Genomic DNA, 17,795 nt, shown 5'->3' on the forward strand with positions numbered 1-17,795 from the left:
TTTAAAGGCCGGTGCCTCTTCCTACTGTTTAATGCGCCCCCCCCTCAGGTGGTTTAGGGACCCTGGTGGCATAGTGGGTTTCACATTGGGCTGTTAACCACAAGGTCAGCAGTTTGAAACCACCAGTCGCTCTATGGGGAAAAGATGAAGCTTGCTACTCCCCTGAAGAGTTACAGTCTGGGAAACCCACAGAGACCCTTCTTCTCTGACCTACAGGGTCACTATGAGTCTTGGTGGTGGGAATGGGTTGGTGAGTTGGTTAGTTAGTTGCTTAGGGCTTGTTGGCTGCAGGATTGTGACGTTTGGGGAAGGATATTTTTTAATGGGGGTTTAAAAAAAACAACAAAACACAGAAAACCTGCTAGACAAATTCTAAAAGAGCTGTAACACTGGTGAAGGCTTTTTAAAGTCCTGTCTCCCTAGAGGCCATAGCAAAGGGATTTGGGGAAGAAAGATTCAGGACTTCCTGGACGCTCTTTTCATGGCTAGAAGGAGACTTGAGATGACCTGGCCCAACATCCTCACTGTATAGAGGAGGAAGTGACAGTCTGGTCCCACAGCACATGGTAATGAACCATGGTGGGACCAGGCTGACCCTCGAGTCCCCATGGTCTCAATGACCCCTCCAAGACCCCCACAGCTCACCAAGCATGTGTTCTGTATGTAGTTGCCGGTATCTAAACCTCCTGACATGTTTACATGCTGATTCTCTGCCCCTCATCCACCCACACCCACACCCACACCCACACCCACACCCACACCCCCCAGCATGTATCTCCTTCAGGGTAGGGGGTTTCTCTCTCGCCTCTGCACTATGAGCAGACCTGGTGCCCACAGGACCTCTGTAACTAGGTCTTGATCAAAGGACAGGCTCGGAGCCCAGTGCCCTCTCCACAGCTCTGACCTGCCAGCCCGATGTTTATGAAGAAACTCCAAACCAGAGGCTCGCTTTGGGAGAGAAAACAGTGTATTCTTACCAGTCTCTCTTATTTCAGTGGGCTGGGCTTGTCACCGTTGGACAAACAAGGAGAAGGGTACTGTGAATTGCTCTCTTCCCTTCTGTCCTGGGCACCCGGCAAGGTTACCTCACCCAACCTCAAGGCAGGAAGAGCAGCTGGCGGCTCCCCTCCAGGAGAGCCTGGAGCCCAGCTACCCGCTCGCGTGGTGACCGTGCGGCAGTGCAGAGAAAGCAGAGAGCGATGTGTGTGGTTCGATCCGTTATGCAGAGAGGGCCCTAGGGAGAGTCTGGGGCTGCGTGTGGAGGAAGAAGGAGCCACAGATAGGCGAGTCAGCACCATGAGCCGCAGACAGCCCCAAGGGCGGGATTGGTCAGTGGGTGGAAGGTGGGGAGGTTTGTGGGTCGCTGGGAGGATGACTCTTACTTTCACAGTATAATTTTTAAGGTTTTAAAAAAAGTATTTGTAACATTAACGTTATAGTTCTCTTAAAAAATTGTCCCTGGAAATCCACATTATTCTCACAGATACTTTCTTCTAAGACCCCCGCCCCCCTCCTCTGAGGAATTTCAGAATCTGGTCTAAGGATAGCAAGATGGCTGAACTCAAAGGCTCGGAGGAAGGCTCCAAATGCCTAGCCACCTGGGGGACGAGGTCAGAAGTTTCCCTCCCTGGCCCTTTCCACTCCCCCAGGCCCACCCTCTGGAGAGACACATGGCTGCCCTCCGGCAGCACACACTGCAGGAACCACGGGGCCCGCAGGGCATCCCCACCTCCCCGGGCAGCTTACCCTGCGACCAGCACCTGACTGAGACTCCCCGGGACTCACCTGCTTACAGTTTAGGGAAGTAGGAAGTGGGAGATAAACGCAGAAAGAAGTATCACAGGGCAAATTTTTTAAATACCGAATTTAGTACTTGTCCTTAAAAAAAAAAAAAAGCCTCCGGGCGACTTTAATGTCTTCTGAAGAGGAGACCCAGGGCCGCCTGACCCGCTCACCAAGCTGACCTGAAACACTCCCTCGGCCCCCTTCCCAGATCAGGTGGAGACAGACGTGACCGTCAGGACGGGGCTGAGGGCAGCAAGAGGGAAGGCCAGCCTCCTACAGTGAAAGGACACTGCGAGAGGCTACGTTTGGGGACCTTTTCTAAGCCTAGGGAGCACACTTCTGCCAGGCCTAGGAGGTAGCCAGGCGGTAGCCGGGCGTGTCCTGGCCTGACAGGGCCCTGCACACAGCAGATGTCCCAGCTCTTACCCGCGCGCCGCCGTCTGCTAGGCGGGCAACGAGGGCTGCAGGGCCTGTGCTCAAGTCCAGCTTGGCCTCCTAGCAATAGATCTGAGGTCGGGGTACAAAGCAGAGAGTCCAAGGAAATAAACAACAAACCAAGCTGCTGTGTGTGTGTGTGTGTGTGTGTGTGTGTGTGTGTGTGTGTGTGTGTGAACAAGGGAGTGGGTAGTGGGAGGAACAAGAATAAAGGCCTGGAGGTGCCCGGTAACCCCCAAACACTTTCCCCAGAGCAGCTGAGCCTGAAAGTCCAGTTTGGTGAATGGGTGGAGCGGAAGAGAAAGTTCTATTCAGCAGAGTTGGCATTGGAGTGAACAGAAAGGGTCATGATGTCTCTCGCCGGGATGCGGCGTCCTTGGTAAGGTGTAGGCCAGGATGTCCCTGGCTTCAAGACACTATTTTGATTTCCGTTTCAGGAGATAGGAGCAAAAGTGTTCTCCCTCAACGGCCTGTGACCAGAAGGCCGGGCGAAAGTCCCCCAGTCTGTGTCCAAGTCCAGGGGTGTCACCGAGGTCCCACCATCTAGGGGACAAGGCCTGTCGGGAGCCAGGACAACCTTGCCAAGGGTGTGGGTGGAGCGGGAACAGGTCCTCCCCTGCCAGGCAGGCTCAGCAACTTAGAGTGACCTTTTCCTGGGCCACAAGCTTGCTGATAGGGGTTGGCGTGCCAGGCTGCCAGGGTGGGTAGACAGGACTGCGCTCCGCAGGACGCGCGAGGGCCTCCTCAGCCTGTCCCCTGAGCTGCCCCAGGATGGCTGTTGGCTAACCTGGCCGAGCACTTCAACAGCCGGCATCCCCCAGGGCAGCCTGTGGGAGGCTGCGGACCCCTGTTCTATTAGGGAGGCATTTCTCTGGCATTCTCTCTCCTTACCCCAATGAGACTGCCCAGCAGCCCCTCAGAGACCTCGGCGCTGCGCATGCACTGTCAATGGGGCCACAGTCCTGATTTGGGCCTGTTCCACTTGGTTTCTGAGCTCCAGAGGGTCGAGGGTGTCCCTCACCTCCACAGGCCCTGCCCGGTCAGAGCCTCCTCACCACCATTTCCCCAGGACGGATCCCTTCTCCTCGGCCTCAGCCAGCCCGCGTCTCCACCTGTGCTTGCCTCTGCCTCTGCCTCCTTGGCACCAAGTGTGGGTCCTTAGTTGCCTTCCACAGGATGCTCACTGGAGACGGGCCTCTGTGTGTGTGCACGTGCGTGTGTGCGCATGCATGTGCGCGCGCGCAGAGCAGAGCCAGATTCCCGAGAGTGCTTAGGCGTGACCTGTCCAAGGCGCATGGCCAGGCCGAACCTCCGACGTGTGGACACTCACAGGTGAACGCTTCACTGTGTGCGCCACCCAGGGAGTCCGCGCCCTGGCCAGATGCTGGCCGAGACAATTTGCACAGTGCTATTTCCCAGTGTGCCATGGTGGGTGGGGCTTCTGGGGGCAGGGGGTGTCACCGCCTTCAGGACATAGGCCCCCGCCTGCCGGGGCTCTGGGTCCCTCCCCTCTGAAGCGTCCCTCTCACTTCAGACCGGGCACTGCGTCCCCCAGGCTGGAACCTAACTCTAGAAGCAGAGCCCCCAGCACCCAGGGAGCGTCGTGGTGCGTTCTACCGCAGCACTTGCAGAAGGGTGTGGCAGCCGAAAATGCCCTTGACCCATGGCGTTTGGACAAAACCCTACCCAACGTGACCTCACCGTGCTTCCTCACTGCCACCCTTCCTGGCAACGCCCTCTTCAAATCTCTGTGCATCTTCAAAGGGGCCCGTGGCACAAAGGTGGAACTTTTGGCTGCCAACCTCAAAGGCTGGCAGCCAGAAGCCACCAGCGGCTCCTTGGGAGAGTAGGCCAACCCCACTGCTGTGAAGTCCACTCGGGCTCAGCACCCACAGGCCCAGCAGAACTGCCCCAGGGGGCTTCCCAGCCGGAGCCCCCCTGGAGGCGCACTGCCACAGGTTCTCCCACACAGTGGCTCGTAGCGATTCACGCTGCACCACCAAGGCTCCTTGGTCAGTATGGGAGTCTGGGAAACCCTCGGGAGCAGCTTCACTCTGTCCCATGGGGTCTCTAGGAGTTCGAATCCCCTCGATGGCACTGAACAATGGTTCCATGACCCCCACCCCTCCCCAGGTTAGACAACGAACTCCACGAGAGTGCGTCTAGCACAGCGCTGGCAAGGAGGAAGCAAGGGCGAGAGAGAAGACCAGCGAGGGTGAGAGGAAGGTATGTGGGCCCGTGCTAAAGTGGAGGCTGAGGAGCAAGCTGGTCTGAGGCTCAGGAAGGGGGTAGGCGGAGGGCACCAGCAAGAGAGGCTCCTAAATCCTGCAGTCCGCCACCGCCCTTCTTTTCTGCCAGCCCTCCTGAGGCTTCCTCACAAATGCTCCACTGGGGAGCTTCCATTTCTAAAAGATATTCGTACATGTCTTCTCGAGGATGTGCGAGGGCAGTGCCTGTCTGCTGGGCATCCTCTTGTTGGCTCTGGCTCAGGGCCAAGCCTGTGGCTGAGGAAAACACCAGGCCTGCCCTCAGAGCGTGACTGAAGTCGAAGAATAAATCGCCTTCTGGGAGCTGGAAAGGAAGTGGGCACATGGGTACCAAAACAGGGCGACTCCACCTCTATTGCATCCACCACCTCCACCACCTCAGTCAAGCAGCAGCTCTGTCAACAGGACAGTCTACACCCCCAAGTCCCCGGCACCTCCTTCACCCCTGGAGCAGACTGGCAGCCCCCCTCAGGCAGCCATTCCTGGGGAGACCCTCTGAGGATCCTCTGAGGGACACGAGTGAAGATGGACCCTCCTGTGCTGGGAGACGTGTAAGTGACAGAGGTGGCCATTGATGTGGGGATGGGGTGGAGGCCACGAACAACGGGGCTCTGCCTCAGCCGGGGTTTGACCAGCTGCATGTCCCACCGCAACAAGCAGGGCGCAGACACAGCACGGGTGCACCACCTGCCTCGTCCCTGGTGTAAATGAAAGGTACATGCGCAAAGCCGTGTGCTTTACAAAGAGATACCCATCTATTTCTTACAAGGGTGTATATATATTTATAAGAGTGTATATATTTTACAAAGATACATATATGTACATATCCTTCAAAAGGTTCATGGAGAAATAATGGAATTTCCCCATGAGTTTTGGAAGCCCCCTCTTATGTCTACACATATATGAGTTTGTGGGAAACCAGAATTGAAAGCTAATGATGTGGTTCCATGAATTTTGGGAAGCCTCCTTTGTGTACACACACACACACACACACATGCGTGCGCGCATGTGTGTATTATATAGATGGATGTGTGTAGATCCATACACATAGACCTTTAAAAACAGGTTTAAGCACATTTGGTGGGTGCCTGCCCCCTGGGGAGTCAAGGACGGAAGCGGAGATGAAGGGGGACATAAAATAACAGCGACCTGGCCGGGCTACCTGGGCAGATGGATGGCCTTCGTGTGCCAAGAACCGAGGTGCGTGGTCAGCTTTATTCTCTGAGCACAACATGGGACAACACAAAGCCAAACAGGCAACCAGTAAAAATGGACTGAGGCCGCCTCCACATGGGCCCAGTGACTTCATTCCACGCTTCTCGGGAGCCTTCGGAATTATTCCAACCCACGTCCTCCACATTCGGACAGAGGAGCCGAACGCCCAGAATGCACATGTCCAAGTCGCACAGCTCCTGGGTGGCAAGAGGAGGGCTTGATGGAGCTTTGAACCCCCGGTTGGCACTCACGGGGCCCACTTCTACCTGGATCCTCTTTCTGGCTGCTCAGCCCAACCTCCCTAGCGTGTTTGTTTAAAGGGCTTGGCCCTGTTTATCTAAGCACCTGGTGCCCAGTCTGAAGTAATGTGCTGGCAGTAACCAGCCCTTCCTATGCGGAGTTCAAGGTGAAGACGATGTAGGGAGGAGAGAGACTATTTTCTCTTTGTTGGTTTGTGTTTTCTTTCTCTTTCCAGGACAACCGCCTCAGAGCTCAGATGAGCTCATTGACTCCACCTGGGCAGGTAAGCGCAGAACCTGGCCAGGGCTGGAACGGGACTGGCTGCTGGCTGGAGGAAATGATGTCATTGGTGGTGCTGAGGGCAGGACCGGCAAGTCTTTCGGGCCCTGCCTTTCCCACAGCCCGACAAGCTCTCGCTCTGACCATGGCTCTTCCAGAAGCTCCTGCACGGTGGGCACACGCATTGATGTCAACAGTTTGGCAGCAAGCCACAGACCCATAAGACTGCAGGCGAGAAAACCGAGCAGCAGATTAACACAGGTGCTTGGTAAAGACGTAGGACAGTAATTTTCCCTCAGGAGTGCTATAAACAGTTAAGTGTCAGAGAACCACTTGAAGGAACAGCCCTCGAGTGGGTGGATATCAGGCTCTGAAACCCTGACTGGCCCCCTGGGCGTTTAGCATGGAAGTATAATATGTTTACCCATAGAAAGCTGCACCTACATTGAGGATGCGTTATCCTGCATTGCACCCACCTCTATATAGTTGACACGGTGGCTGCAACAATGGGATCAGAGATAACAATTGCCAGGGCATGCTGAAGGTGGACTTTGGGGCCAGGGCGTGGTGCCCCAAAGAATGGACTGGCAAACACTCCTAGAGGCCAACAAACAATCCTTGAACTAACTACAAGCTTTTCTTTCTTGTGTTTTTTTGTGTTTCTGTGTGTGTCGTTGGTTTGTTGTTGTTTTGCTGTATATTGTTACTTGATTTTGCTCTGTCTTTTTTGTGTGCATGTTATTATCTCCGCAGATCTGTCTAAATAAGATAGGCTGGATGAACAATCTGGAGGAGAAAACAACGGGACCGACAGTTCCAGGGGGACATGGGAAAGGGGGAGGTGGGGGAAAGGTAGTGGTGTTAATAAACCCAGGGACAAGGGAAAAACAAGTGATCCAAATCGGTGGTGAAGAGGGTGTAGGAGGCCTGGTAGGGCATGCTCAAGAGTAATGTAACCAAGAGGAATTGCTGAAACCCTGGTGGGGACTGAGCATGATAGTGGGACAGGAGGAAAGTCAAAGGAAATAGAGGAAAGAGCTGGGAGGCAAAGGCTATTTATAGAGGTATACATATTAAAGACATGTACATATGCAAATATATTTTTGTGTGATGATGGGGAAATAGATCTATGAGCATATATTTATAGGTTTGGTATTAAAGTAGCAGAAGAACATTGGTCCTCCACTCAAGTACTCCCTCAATACAAGAATATTTTCTTCTTTTAAATTGGCATTCTATGATGCTCACCTTCTAAACACAACCGGTGAAGACAAAGTGGGTGAATAAGTAAATATGGTGAAGAAAGCTGATGGTGCTTGGCTATCAAAAGATAAAGTGTCTGGTGTCTTAAAGGCTTGAAGGTAAACAAGCAGCCATTTAGCTCAGAAGCAACAAAGTCCACATGGAAGAAGCACACCAGCCTGTGTAATCACGAGGTGTCGAAGGGATTGGATATCAGGCATCATCAGAACAAAAAATCTTATCATAGTGAATGAGGAGGGGGGTGGAGTGTGGAGTGGAGACCCAAAACCCATTTGTAGGTCACTGGACATCCCCTTATAGAAGGGTCTCAGGAAGGAGATGAGCCAGTCAGGGTGCAATGTAGCAACAATGAAAAATACAACTTTCCTCTAGTTCCTAAATGCTTCCTCCCCTCCCCCCACTATCATAATCCCAATTCTACCTTGCAAGTCTGGCAAGACCAGAGGATGTACACTGGTACAGATAGGAACTGGAAACACAGGGAATCTAGGGCAGATCATCCCTTCAGGACCAGTGGTATGAATGGCGATACTGGGAGGGTAGAGGAAGGGTGGGTTGGAAAGGGGGAACCGATTACAAGGATCTACATGTGACCTCCTCCCTGGGGGACAGACAACAGAAAAGTGGATGAAGGGAGACATTGGGCAGGGAAAGATATGACAAAGTAATAATTTATAAATTATCAAGGATTCATGAGGGAGGGGAGAGCAAGGAGGGAGGGGAAAAAAACGAGGACCTGATGTCAGGGGCGTAAGTGGAGAGCAAATGTTTTGAGAATGATGAGGGCAATGAATGTACAAAAGTACCTTACACAATTGATGTATGTATGGATTGTGATAAGAGTTGTATGAGCCCCTCATAAAACGATTAAAATAACCCACAAAGATAACAATTGTGAGGCTGGCGCAGGACGAGGCAATTGTTTTGTTGTGCGCAGTGTTGCTATAGCACTGGCGCCCACTCAATGGTCCCTAACAGCAAGGACAACATACCGCATCGATGCATTTGAATTAGGGTGCTGACAAAGACTACTGAAGGCACTGTGGATGCCCAGAAGGACAAACCAGCCTGCTGGGAAGAAGTACAGCCAGATGCTCTTTCGAGGCAGAGATGATGAGCCATCCTTCGGGCATGTTCTCAGGAGAGACCAGGTCCTGGAGAAGGGCCGTGCTCGGTAAAGCAGAGAGGCGTCGAAAAAAGAGGAAGGTCCTCAAGCAGATGGCTGACGCAGTGGCTGCAGCAATGGGCCCAGGCATAGGAATGGTTGTGAGGTGGCGGAGGACTGGGCCGTGTTTGGTTCCGATGGATATGGGGTCACTCTGAGTCAGAACCTATCGGGCGACTCCTGACAACAGGAACGTCATATGTCATCGGTATCCTGTGCAAGACACACTCCCAGCCTGCAGCACCATACTCCTGAGAAGAATAGTACAAGCCCAGTGGTGCTCTGAGGTCATTATTTATCCTTCATGGGGTGACCAATTTCGTTCCATATGTCCCAGGGTCCAACCGGCGGTGTGTGAAGTTTCTGGAAATCCTGCCTGAGAGGGCTTGCACCACCAGCCCTATCTGTGACCCGTCTGCAATGCAGCTGAGCGTCTAAAAGCGTCTCGGGAAAGCCCATGTGGTGGCCAGCAGAATGGTGGTGGCATAGTGGTTGAGCGTTGGGTTGCTCGCTGCAAGGTCAACAGTTTGAAATCTCCAGTTGCTCTGTGGGAGACAGACAGGCCTCCCATAAAGAGTTACAAGCATGGAAACTCACAAGGGCAGTTCTACCCTGCCCCGTAAGGTCCCTATGAGTTAGTACCTACTCAGTGGCGGTGAGTTTGGTTTGGGTTTTGAAGAATGCTGAAGGAAACACGCTGGCGACTTTCCCCCTGATCTATTTGTCTTCAGGATGAGTCTACAGAAAAAGGCCTCCAGCAGAGTTCACTCCTGACAAAGCATATTGCCAAGTTAAAAACGTTACTGTCTCTAGTGGGGCCCTGGTGGCACTGTCAGGTAAGCACTGGACTGCTAACCAACTGCAAGGTCGATAGTTCAAAGCCTCCAGCCGCTCTGCAGGAGAGAGCTGAGGCTGTCTGCTCCTGCACAGATGTACCACCCCGGAGCCCCTGTGTCAGGTGGCTAAGGGGCTGGTTGGATGGCAATGGCTCTGGGCTTGTCTTTTCAGATTGAACATGCCAAATGTCACTGCCCTTCCCAATCCAAATCCTTCGGCAGTAACTGCCATCGCCCTCCGTCTCTGCATGCTGCCTTTATCCTATGGTTGTGTTGAGTTTGGGAGGAAAAGGGGGGACAGGCCTGTTCTGCTCTCTTTATCTATCTCACGTGTTCCTGTCAGAGAACAGAGCCGCAGACCGTTGTTACCAAGCACGCAGGAACGGTTCATGGCACCAAACCAAAAACATTAAACGCACTGCCCACGAGTCGATTCCAGCACATAACAACTCTACAGGACAAAGGAGAATTGTCTCCGTGGGTGTCTAAGGCTGCGCATCTTGACCAGAGCAGAAAGCCTCGCTTGCGCCCACAGAGCAGCTGGTAGTTTCAAACCGCTGCTCTTGTAATTGGCAGCCCAGCTCATCACCCACTATGCCACCAGGGATCCTTGTTGACACCCCAGCCATCCTATCATCTCAGTTCCATTTACTGAGCACATTCTACGCGTGCGCGCGCAGGCGCGCGCGCACACACACACGATAGGCTTTTCATTCTAATAACAATCCTGAAAGGATTTCTCACTTGGGTGATAAATGACTTCCCCAAGGTAAGCCAATTCCTAAGTAGCAGAGATGAGATCTGAACCAGGACTGTGTGGCTCCAGGTTCCAGGCTGGCAGCTATCTCTCAGCCTGCGCAGGTCCTCAGAGATGTCCCTACCAGGGCAACTATGCAGAGTAAGCTTTAAGGGCCCCGTAGAAATGGTTGAAAGCCGTGGGTGTATGAGGTAAGCAAATTCATCAGAAGGTGGGCTAGGATGTGGACATACCATTCCCACACTCTCACCAGGAAGTGTACCTATCAGAGACTCCAAGGCCGTGGCCTTGATGGGAACTGGGGGCTCTGGAGCCCCACAGTCTCTGGAGGAATGGGGAAAGAGCATGATAAGAAGATGATGTTTCCCAAGATGAGACAAGGAGACCCAGGTCATGATTCTAGGCCTCTTCAAGGCTTTCACTGAGCCGTGTTTGCCAGATGTTGAGCAGCTGGCTGCCTCTGCCCTTTCTGTGTTGCCTCCTTTGTATTAAAGGGCGAGGACACGGCACAGGGAAGCAGGGGATCCCAAGGTAGAGTCCAGAAGGAGTGTGCTGGGCGTCGACACAGAGCTTCCTATGGCCCGTGCTTCTGCTGGCCGCTGTTGACCTGCAAGGAGAGTCTGGACACAGTGTACTCCTTGGCCTGGCCCCAAGGGACACAGTGCCGCTGCCATGGAGAGAGCACCTGCCATCGAAATAAGTGTTGGGCAAACATGACCTCTGAGAGAGTGACACTACAGGTCTAGGGGGTAGGGGAGACTGGCCTCACGGGTAAGATCATTGGCCTTGGAAACAATTGCATTTTATAGATGCAATAAATTAGACCCAACCTGGCTATGTCTCCACTGCCAGGTGTCATGGAATCTGCCTTGCCATTAGAGGAAGCAGAACTAGATGCGCAGGTGTGTTCAGTGACCTACCTGAGGTCACCCAACTAGATAGAGACCATGCTCAAATGAGGAGCCATGGCCCTGAGTCATTGGAATGCTGTGGAGCGCACAGACCTCCCTGCCTGACACCCAAAGGCCTCTGAAGATTTCCCCGTCGCGCGGGCAGCGCTCCTCTAGTCAGCTCATGCCACTCAGCCTCCTCGCCAGCCGAGAAGGTGCCCGACTGGGCCATTCGAATGGCCCACACTTATGCTGCTGTGACGATCTGCTGTGTCAATCTCTCCGCCGCGATGGCAGTGGGTTACACTTGCGTTTGTTATGCCCCAATGGAGTCTTGTGGCGCAGTGCTTATGCTAATTTTCAGGTCAGTAGTTCGAACCCACCAGCCTCTCTGGGGGACAGAGATGTGGCCATCTGTTTCCGAGAGCTTGGCAGTCTCGGAAACCTCATGCAACAGCTCGACCCTCTCCATAGTCTCGGTGAGTCAGAATCGACTCGGCGGCAAAGCGTGTGGTTTGGTTTATGACTCCAAGCAGCAACGTTAGGCAATGCGCCCAGGGTCACCCAGCTGATAAATGGCAGTGTTGGCAGTCGTCCAGGCCGTCCATCTCCCCGAAATGTGTTGGGGCCCTTTGTGGATCAAGGGTCCAAAGGTCATGCTTGAAATGCCTGGTGGTGGCTTCTTCTCCCTCAGTTGGGCAGCATGGGGTGTCCAGGACCGTGAGGGCAGCCCTGAAGAGGGTCTTTCGCCATCCTGGAAGCAGCTGCCTCCTCAAGTGGTCTGAAGGTCTCCAGACTGTCTTCAGTGTACGACATGCCCAGTGCCGATGGCGCTCAACACTTTGCTCTCCATTCCTTTCCTGGCTTCAAAGGGCCCTCCAGATCAGATGCCCTTTGCTTCCTCCGTGGGGCCTGCAGTTGGGAGCCCTGAGAGCTGCCAGCTTTACCCACTTGGGCCAAGGCCAGGAGAGGCAGAGACCCAACAGAGGGAGGGTTGCTAGGTTAATGGGTAGTACAATGTATCCCCGAGACCCAGAAGACTCCTCATCTTCCCTTTCTTGGTTCAATTCCTTCAGCCCACCATTACTGAGCACCTACTTACTGCCCACAGGCGCTGGGTCCTAGAGGCCTCTACCGAAACAGCAGCAACACACACACACACACACACACACACACACACACACCACCACCACCACCACCACCACCACCACCACCACCACCACCACCCCACCCCCGCCTTGGGGAGGTCGCAGCCTAGGTCAGGCGTCAAACAACCGCAAACTGTTCTACAAGCTAGGCAGGCTGTGTCGCAACCTGGGAGAGTTCAGGGAATGGGCAGAGTGGTCAAAAGCCCAAGGTGAGAGGCAGTTGATGAAGGGAAAGGAAGCTTGCAGTGGGACTTTGGAGGAGGGTTGGGATTATGAGAAACCACGGGAAGCGCATGCCTGCTGCGCCCTGCATTTTAGAAGCCCTGCGGGCCTCCTCAGAATCACCAGCAGTAGAACATTCTCTTAACTCTCGGCGAGAGTCTGCTAGCAGGCTCTAGGGCTCTGCCACATGGACAGGTCCCAGGGGAACAAGCAGGTGCTGCCCGGGGCACCGGGGCGGGGGTGCGGGTGGGGATACATCTAGGAGACACTTCCGAGTGTCCTTTGGTGTTGTGATAATGACTGTCGTGAGCGGCTTCTCGGCATTAAGGCGCAGCTGGGTCTTCCAGGTGGCCTGTGTTAGAGACAAGTGATTTTCAGGCACCTGAGTCTGGAGCAATTATCCCACAGGTTCAGAGGCTTCCAGGTGGAAGAGATTTAGAGGGCATACAGCCCCAACCCCAGTCCAGGGAGATGGACATGGCACCTTGGCGCAAACCCATCCTGTAACTGGTGACTTACCTCCCGGTGCTTTGGAATGGCATCGAACCAGGTGGATGCTTCTTCTACCTGCAACCTGGCGTTGCTAACTGAAGGCTGGGCTTCTGTCTCCCTCCAGGCCCTCGTGAGGCTTTGTCTTAGCTTTCTACTGCTGCCGTCCCAGACGTGCCACCCACAGGTGCCCATCAAGGACAGACATGTCTGTGCTCGCTGATTTGGAGGTTCAGGGTCTCAGCAGCGTAGACTCCTTCCTTGTCCGTGGCCCTTGGCCTTCCTTGGTCCCTTGGCTCAAAGACGACCTTCCTGTGTGCTTCTCTGGGTCCCATCTGCTCTTTCCGTCCCTTGCAAATGAGGTAGGTTTGGAACCCACAATCCCAGAGTGTGAGCTAAGTTACATCACAGGAAGACCCTGTTCCCACAGGGACATGGGCCGGGAAGGCAGCACCATGTGGGGGTCTCAGTGTTGTCCATAACAACTTGTTCTGCTGAAACCAGCCCAGCAGCCGCACTGTTGGCCCTCGAGCATGGAGCCACGCATCGGCATCTGCCTCCCTGTCCTGCGCCACGTTCCGCTCCTCACAACTCCCCCGGCCACGTGGTTCCTCGGGCCGAGGACAGTGCCAGGTGTCGACTCACCGGCGGGGCCTCACTCTGGGGACCATGGCTACATGACTGGCGACAAATGTGGTGCCAGGCCTTTGGGAAGTGACATAAGATTCTGGCTAACAGGCTCCCCTTCCAGCTCTTTCAGAATGCCTCCCTCCACTGACACGTGGGTCTGACCTGTTTTACCTCCCACTCAGACCCTGCCGTTGTGGGAGTGTGGCGATTAACTGTCTAGGCAGTGAACTTCGCGGGAGAAACGCAGGAGCTCAAGTTCTAACCCCTTCTTCGCTGGTTGAGAAAAGCCGGGGCTTGGGAAAGGGCTGGGAGCAATTAGGCACCGTATCCAGCTGTTTATCTTGCGACTCTTGCTTCTATTGTATTAAAGGTGAACTTGGAGTCAGGAGTGGGAGGGCTGTCTGTCTCTCAGGCATCACCAAGAAGCCTGCCAGGCAGCCAGCCGACCTCTGCCCTCAGCTCCTGGTGATGAATCAGCTGGGAACCAGTGGGGCCCAGGATGGAGGATCATGAAGCTGCCCAGCAGAGCTGGCGTGTCCTCTCAGCCCTGGCCCCGTCCTCCCTGTCAAGCCAGCTCTCACAGATAAACCCTCATTTTCTCCAACTACATCGCAAACCTCTCTACTGCACTCGCCCAAATCAGGGCTTTAGCGACTTTCTCAGAAAAAGGGGATGGTTCCCCTCTGGGCCCTGAGTCAGCACCCTGGAGAGCTGCACCCCCTCCTTTGCTGCCTGGTGAGGTCAGCTCCTTGCTGGACTTGCTGGGGCCCAGCACCCTGTGACAGAGGAGGAGCCCAACCACAGCCATGGGGCAAAGGTCCTGAGAATCATGACTACAGAGAGCTCAGGGACCCCAAGGTTACCAAGGAGCTGAGTCAGCCACAGAATCTCACTGGGATGCTAGGCTTCGGGGGGAGGGGGGTGGCCTTGCCCAGCACTTCTATGATTAGATGATTGCTTCACAGACACTAAATTACAAGTCTTCTACAGGGAACCATTGGGAGAAGACTCAGGGACATGTCACCTCCTATGTTCCCTGAGCTCACTACCACGGAAGCCTGGTACTGCTTTACTGAGAGTTCTGGACTCTGAGCAGAATGCCCACAGGTGCTCCTGTCTTAAGGTGCAAATTAGACCAATTCTCAGCCTCCCATGAGGTGGCTGCTGCTTCCTCCTCCTTGTCGCCACTGTGTGCACACTGAGCTCCATCCTTCTGTATCACTTCTTCAGCCATCCACGTCCACCCCACAGAAATCTGAGAGGGGCCCAGCACAGAGAGCAGCCTCTAGGTCCCTCTAGAACTGCAGCATCCTTTCCTGTCAGCCTTTAGGCTCTCTCCAGCCCCCTGGTTCTTAATAGCAGGGTGGAAAAGAAATTGCTAGGGGCATAAGGAGAAGGTCGTATATTCTTACCATGAGCTAAGACTCAGCCATACAAAGGAACGGTCATCAGATTCATGCCACGACACACATGCAAACATCACGCTGAAAGAAGTCAGGCACAAAGGGACACATGCACACGGTGGCACTTCTTTGAGGTATTCCACTCGCTGCCATCGAGAGGATTCCAACTCCTCGTGGCCCTATGCGACAAGATAGAACTAAGTCTGCTACTTGTCACAGGAGTAGAAAGGCTCCTACTTTCCCGCCAGAGGGGCTTGTGGTTTCAAACCGCTGACCTTGCAGCTAGGAGCCTGATGGGTAACCTGCTACACCAGCAAGGCTCCTCTCTGAGGTATTCAGAGCAGGCAAATTGTTCACTGAAAAATGGTAACAATGGCAATTTTATGTGTGTTTTATCACAATAAAAATTAATTCAGAAAAAAAATTAATTCAGAGTTTGTTTTTTTTCAAATGTACATTTCAGAGGTCCAGAGGCCACACAGGGGGTATCCAGGAGGCTAGGGGAGCATGGCCGAAAGGAACCAAATTCACTCTCACACTTGGAAAATTGTGAAGAGAGGGCTCAGCTACATCAATGGCCCTCAGTTCCCAAGACTAGAGTCCGTGGGTCTGCTCTGATCTTCACGATGAAGGATGGACCTCAAGAGAGGAGAGGCCTTTCCTTGTCTCTCAGTGGCAAGTGCACATGACTGGCATCCTTGGGTCTCAGGGTCCCAGCATCTACTTGACTCCATGAGGCAGGGGAGACAGGTTCCTGGAATTTTCCTCTAGAAGAGTTGGCTCCCAATTCCTGGCAACTCTGCTGGTCCTGCTCTCTCTCCAGGATCAATGGTGGATCAGACCACTCTGCGGCCCATCAGGTTTCCATGGGCTGTTTTTCGGTAAGGAGAGTGTCAGACCTTTTTCTGTCTTTAGTCTGGATGCTCCACTGAAACCTGACCATTAGTCTAGCAACATGCATATTTCTACTGGCCCATTGGTGGTAGCTGTCCACAAAGAGCACTGACTGGGAATTGAACTGGGATCTCCAGCACAGGAGACAAGGATTAGTCCACCCATGAAAACCGCCCACTGCCATCAAGTTGATTCCAACTCACAGCATCCCTATGCAGGGTTGCTGAGGCTGTGAATGTCTACAGGAGCAGACAGCCTCATCTTTTTGATGTGGAGTGGTTGGTGGGTTTGAACCGCTGATGCTATGGCTAGCAGTTCAACGCTTATTTAGCCCATCTGCCCATACATGAGTTCAATAGGTCTCTAATGGCCTGTCTTGGAAACCCACTTAGAACACATGACATAATTGCTCTGGAAAATTGCATTTTGAATGCAAAACGAATTGTTGGCCCATGTGGGGAACACTGCTTGCTTGAGAGTTAGGGACTGCCTGTCTGACTCAGCACTTGGGATACTTCCAGTTGACCAGGGACAAAGCCCAAGATCTGATTCCAAGAGCCGGGCATGCATCCGTCCGAGGGATTTCAAGCCAGCTCCTCACTGAAGGACACCCTCTCTCTGCAGGCCGCTGGTCAGGTGGAGTCAGGCTCCTGGGGGAAGGGGTTGGTCAAGGGCCCAGGAATGAGCAGACTGAATGCTTCTTGGGCCATGACCTCTCGTGGTGGGTCCAGCTGGCCTACCTACCAAGCAACAGCCCCCATTCCAGAGACAGAAAAGGCATTTTCTTCAACTAAATGAGTGTTGTTCTTGTTTGCACCGAGTGCTCCGGTGAGGACATGTTCCTGGAAGACGCTTTGGGATGAAAAAAGCTCCCAGGCAGAAGTTGCCTTGGGCTATTTTCCAGCCCTGACCAGAACTCCATCTGAGCCGCCTCCACCCGGCTGAGTGGGCTGACTGCCGATGTGGTCCTCCAGTGTGAGTGTGCTCAAGGTCCATGCAAGGCCTCACCGAGGGATCAGATACAATGTCCTGATCCAAATGCGGCTTTCATCGTTAGTGCTTATATGTATTTGAGGACACACTAAAATGTAAAAATCTCCTTCCGTTATTTTTTATTTGGGGGGGGGGTGGTGGAGAGAAGGGGAGGTTTAGGGTTAGGGTTAGAAAGAGAAGGCAGAGTTGGCCATGAAGCAAAAAATAATGTCATGAAAAACAAAGAATAAAGTCGTGCCTCATGACAAAACTGCAAGATGCTCTGTCACCAGATGGGCGCAGGTAGGGAAAGGTGTACTCCTAGAGGCGGAAGTTGGTGATCAGTCCACCTTGGAAGGCCAGATTAGAGTTCTACCAAACTATTCAAGAGGCTACAATGCACAGCATCTTGAATGGGCTGTTAGGAAATACTGGTCATGTCAACTCGATGGGAAGCTGCAGGAAGCGGGCTAGCCAGCAGCCCTGTAAACGCCATAAAAGAGAGTAAAATCAGAAGTACTTGAGGCCCATTATGAAGGGGGAAGTATTTCTTGTGTTTATATAAATTCTTGTACAAAAGGGCTAAAGGTATAGCGAGTGCTCTGGTGTCCCAGATCAGTTATAACACAGGCAAACCTGTGTCTAAGTAAGAAGGTGCCCTGTTGGTATAGTGGGTAATGAGCTGGGCTATTATCCCCAAGGTCAGCAGTTCAAAACCACTGGCTGCTCCAAAGGAGGAAGATGAAGCATTTTACTCCCATCAAGAGTTGCGGTCTCAGAAACTCACAGGGGCAGTTCTGCCCTGTCCTATAGCGTGGCTCAGAGTCAGCATCGGCTCGCTGGCAGTGACTATCCCGGAAACAGGTAGCTTACTCACAAGAACATGCCTATTCTCAGCCATTGGT

General features: G+C 53.3%; 1 pseudogene; it reads right to left on the reverse strand.

The window, feature by feature from the left end:
• Positions 1-324: 324 nt before the first annotated feature.
• Positions 325-392, reverse strand: LOC142444061 (U7 small nuclear RNA; annotated as a pseudogene).
• Between the last annotated feature and the right edge of the window lie 17,403 nt (positions 393-17,795).

The sequence above is a fragment of the Tenrec ecaudatus genome, chromosome 3, assembly GCF_050624435.1.
Source record: "Tenrec ecaudatus isolate mTenEca1 chromosome 3, mTenEca1.hap1, whole genome shotgun sequence".
NCBI classification, from domain to species: domain Eukaryota; kingdom Metazoa; phylum Chordata; class Mammalia; order Afrosoricida; family Tenrecidae; genus Tenrec; species Tenrec ecaudatus.